This window comes from Olea europaea, chromosome 1, assembly GCF_002742605.1.
Source record: "Olea europaea var. sylvestris chromosome 1, O_europaea_v1, whole genome shotgun sequence".
Lineage (NCBI taxonomy): Eukaryota > Viridiplantae > Streptophyta > Magnoliopsida > Lamiales > Oleaceae > Olea > Olea europaea.
In genome coordinates this window covers 24,503,189-24,508,594 of record NC_036237.1, presented here as the reverse complement: position 1 = coordinate 24,508,594, position 5,406 = coordinate 24,503,189, and positions in this window count along the sequence as shown.

Here is a 5,406-nt window from a genome sequence, read left to right as displayed (position 1 = left end):
CCAATTGAGGTTATTCAAAGTACGTTGGGAAGATAACTCAAAGGAGTATAACTAAACTTCAGATGGTTTTTTTCAATTCGAACGTTTTTCATGTCAAGAATGAGTCTCAATCTCCGGCTAAAAATGTGGAACATACCTGTGCGTTTGAAAATTGATTTCTGAAAATAGTTTGATTATAATTCACTCCTTTTGCACTTTAAATTACATCTGAATGACTCTTGTCAATCTTTAATTAACGTTTCATGGTCCGAATCAACCATTAAAAAGTTGCAATTGAGTCCTCAAACTTTCGATTTCATCATTTTTCATCGTTATTCACTTATTTCTTTCATTTAGTCTCCAATCATCAAGTTTCACCAAATCAACATCTTCTCCTCCTTAATTCATGCCAACATCACTTTCTTCTTAAAGTTTTATACAATTCACACCAATTTACCTAAGCTATAAAATAACGTTAAAACACACATTAAAACGTCCTAAAACTCTAAGAATCAAATGAAATATCAAGATTAAGTAGCATTAATATAATGGGTGAAACATACTCATCAAATACCTCAAAGCTTAATATTTTGCTAATCCTCGAGCAAATACACAAGAAAAAGAAATGAAACTAGTGAGAACATACAAACAAAACTAACAAACGAACTCACCTAAAACAAGTTTAGTTAGATAGTTTCCCTTCATGGCTCATGATTGAAGATATTGTATCAAATTTATAAACCACTTCAAAGTTATAATGCAAAAATCAAATTTCACTTATTCCATGCAAAATAGCCGCGTATATGTGGAGAATCAAGTGCAACGCTATCGATTCATAAGTTGATTCAACTCCCGACCTTAAGAGTCAAATATATATTTTATTCACTCGTGGGATTTGCACACCCCTAAACTTTTTATTATTTCCTCCCAAATGATGTAATTTAAGGTTGATTTACAAATCACTACTCCTTACCCTCTTCAGTTTGGTTAAATTTTATTGACTGCAGTTTAATATATCAATAAATAAGGATTCTCTTTATTTTTTTTACTTCTTCAACCTTCAAAAATCAACCCAAGTTACTAACACCTTATTAAAGGACTAATCCTCTAAAACAAGTGTTTGAGGCTTACTCAATGGATGTGGTGCGTATTTTATTGTATGCACCTACTTTTCAGATATATATGGTCTTTAACTAATTTTATGTATGGACGTCTTTACATTAACTTTTCTAAATGATCTTGTAGTGAGCTTTAAGTCAACGATTCCTAAGTCAGATGACTTTAGGCACAGGTTTTAAACCCTTGCAATCCTAATCACATAAGTCATAAAGACTACAAATAGACGTTTGCTAATGAGATTTTTATAATTGTACTCATTGGAATCGTTTAGTGGTAGTTTCACAACAATGCAGCTTTTCCCCTTTATACAGTGATTAGTACAATGCCCTTATAAACACTCGTTCTTGAAAATCGACTCATAACTTAAGGTTTTCAATTTTCGCCCAATTTTCATCTTATTGGTCTCAAATAGTCCTCGCAAAATTTAGCATACATAGAATCCACATTTATCTTCAAATTTTTCTACAATAGCTCAACAACCCAAACTATCCTAAATTTGGTTTAAGGATATAATAATGTTTAGTCGTTGTTTGGATTTAGCATCTAAGTTCTCTATTTCAACTTATAAACATGGATCAATCTATTCATATACAATGCAACAATCAATTCACGTGCAAAAGTATCTCACATTCCACGTGAATAAGTAAAAATTAACGAAGGCGCATAACTTATCCACAATTCATAAACCAACACATGTCCTCAATTATATAAATCAATATCGACAAGGTTATCTAACTCATACAAACATGCAAAAATTGGTATTTTTTTTTTAAACAGCACAGTAATTGCTTAAAATAAAATAAAAAATTAAGGCAATTAGACAATTTATATTTCACCTCTCAAACTAAAACTAAATATTGTCCACAATATGAAATTAAAGGAAAATGAGGAAAACTTCTCTGTGTGAAAATAATAGTTATCTTCGTTGCTATCGACAGCATGGTGATATGATAGTGGATCGATGGATGATGAATGTCGACATAGCTTCTTTCCCAACATGAGATTTAACTTATAAGAAAAACAAACTCATTAATAAACTAAAAAGTATAAATATAAACTAAAATATAAAGATAAGGGATAGAAAGCTTTGATTGCCTCTCAAGAAGCGCTTGTTTATGGTTATTAGTTTGACTTTTACAATTTGCATCGTGGAACTTTAAAGAAAGCTTTTGATGTCTTGCTCATTTTACTTCTTCTAACTTCGTTCCACTCTTCGTTTATTCTACAAATTTTAACATTGCATCTTCCAAGGTAATAAGACCTACCTATTCCATATGTTTCAAAATCAACTATGTATACTTCTTCTCTCTCCTTGACTTAATCACAAATTCAATTGTTGGACAACTGATAAAGTCGTGTTAATTTTATCTTTATTAATTGTTACTTCATCTGATTCCATTGTGAATTGGTTATCCTCTTTATGCTCTTTTTCAATAATCGATATTTCTTCGGATCGAACAATTAGTTCGCAGTCCAAATCTATGAGCAAGTATAAAAAAATTTCTTATTTTTTAACCACATATTATCTATCAATCTACTATTCCAAAATGCATTCTTAGGCAAAAAAAAAATGGAGCTCAAACATGCTTCAAATGTTGATAACTCACTATGTTTAATCGAGTCTCCGCATTTAGATAGACCTATTCATTATTTCTATTTCTGCATGATGTTATTTAGCATTATTAGTGTTACGACATCAGTTTAAGTGGCATTGAGTGTCATTAAATGAAATGTGCAATTAATTGAACAAAAGTGCTATTCTGCAGGGTCATTTAAACAGACCCTGGCCAGAATATCTCTCATACAAGAGGTCCACCCCATTTTTTAATGCTCAAAAAAATACCCACACCCTTTGAATGTGAGGAGTCTGGCCAGAGTCTGTACAAATTACCCTAGCAGAATAGCACGGCTCTTAATTAAATCATATAATTTCATATTTAATTGAACATATCACATAAAGTCACATATATTGATGTTAGATAGTATTATTATTTTTTCTTGTTATGACAGCCAAATAGAGTTCGACTATAATTGCATTGTGGAGTATTTTCTACAGACATTGTTTATTTTTAATTATGTAGTAATTATTTATTCAATTCACATTAAAAATTTTGAAATTTTCTAGCTATAAATACGGTATTAATAGATTAACTAACCCGATGAACCAAACATTCTACTTATTCACCATGTCAATTGCCAATATTCCATGCAAAGTTCTTACATCTTGCAAGCATGATACATTTGGTTGATTTCCCTTCTCACTATACAGCTCCAAGCATTTACGTTATATTCGTTCACGAGTTCATACACCATCATTAATCTTTAACACATCAAAAGTTGGATGACATGAGAATCATTTTATAGATTTTTTTGTTGAATTTAAACAAAGAAATATTATTTTATTGAGAAAGAGATTTTACAACAACGACACTTGGACACTTCTTTTATAATTCAAGGTAGCACTCTCACTAAATTACTAAACTACACTTTTGATTCTCTCATCCAATCCCCTACTATTTGCTCACAATGTATTCTCTTGCTCTTTTCGTCTCGTCACCACGCACACAAACGATAGTGTAAGTAAAATATATTTTGTATTTTTACATAGTATTTAATTATTTACTCGAATTAGAATATTTTTAAATATCAAAACATGTGCAAAAATGTGTTCAACCAGAGAGGTCCAAACTAGTAAGCCAGTCAGTCATGACTGACCAGTGCTCTAGGGCTTTAGGATAAACAAATTTCTTGGCTGCGGATTTTAGGATTTCCATGCCCTAAACGAGATGAAAGAGATATTTGTGCCTTATAGAGTTTCTACATTAATATAGAAAATCATTAAGGGACGTTTGAATGCTTTGAGAAAAATCTGCCTATGTCTAGTGAACCTGCAGTAGTAAGATTTGAAGTCTTCTAACCATCTTCAGTGAGTTCTGATCCACAGGTGAAGTATTTCAAAGCAAAAACCGTTTTATTTAACAATAACTGAAGACAACACACCTGAGCATGAACAATATAATCTACTCAAAGATCAAATTACTTGATGCGAGTTACAGTTGGTAAATCTTAATCAAATTAGCAATTGTGACCGAATACAATAGTGAAGCGGCGAAAAAGTCAAGACTAGAGGGTTTGATTCCACTTTCCCAACAAGTAAAGATGAAAGAAAATGAGTGAGTTGTTTTTAATTGCTTTTGATTGTCTTTATTATTTTGTGAAATTACAAAATCGAAACTATTAAATTTTTCTTCTTTCATATTCGATTATTTTACCCTCATGGGAGCCATGGATGTTTTTCTTAGGGGTTTACAACGTTATATCTGATGTCCATCTCTATTTAATTTCACATATATTATATCTTGTATAGTACAAGTTTGTTAAGTTGTCTCTGTTGGAATTGTACATAAAACTGCATGTAGGAAGGTCTGAATGATTGGCATATTTTGGTTGAAATGAATAATTGAGACAAATTGTTTAATTAACTAGGTTTTAATACTTACAAATACATTCAACCAACACAAACATATATTGGCTTCTATGGCGATGGTAGAATTTATCTAGAATTGCGGTGAAAAGCAAAATTATACAACAATATTCTAAGAACTTCTTTGATGTCAACTTGCTTTGGAAAAATCTAGAATTGAAGGTATTCAAAATGGGACTCATTACCTCGAATAATTTGGAAATTTCTTTGAAGTCGGTGGTGATTTTTCAATTATCCTCTTCAACGCCGACTTTTCAGTTTGACTATTTTCTTTCTAGTTACGCTCAGTTGTGTCTGAAATTTTGAAGCATTGGATCCTTCATTCAATATATCTGCTACTTCAAATATATATGACTCTTTCAAACTTTTCTCTTCATTTATTTCTAGGTTAGCATGCTTAATTTTTAATTTCTCATCTCTATCACAATCTTCTATTGAGTTCGTCAATCCTCCGCTAGTGTTTTCTGGACCATATTATATTGCTCAAAACTTTGTGATGCTATTATAAACTTTTTTATCACTTGAAACTTGTATATTTCTAGATTCATCAATTACCTCTAAATGCTCTTGTTTATTGATTATATCTGTTACGTCTTGTATTTTCTCAAGCTTGTCTTACCTTACTAATTTGTTTTGGCACATTTTTCTTTAACACGGTAGCTCTACCCTTCGTGGTATCTGCCAAAGATCATTTTATGGACACGAGAATAATTCTTCATTATTTAATCTATTAAAAGTATGATGATATGAGAATCATTTTATAGACAATTTTTTCATATCTATACTTAGATTATTAGAGTAACACTCTTCTACCCTTTTTTTTT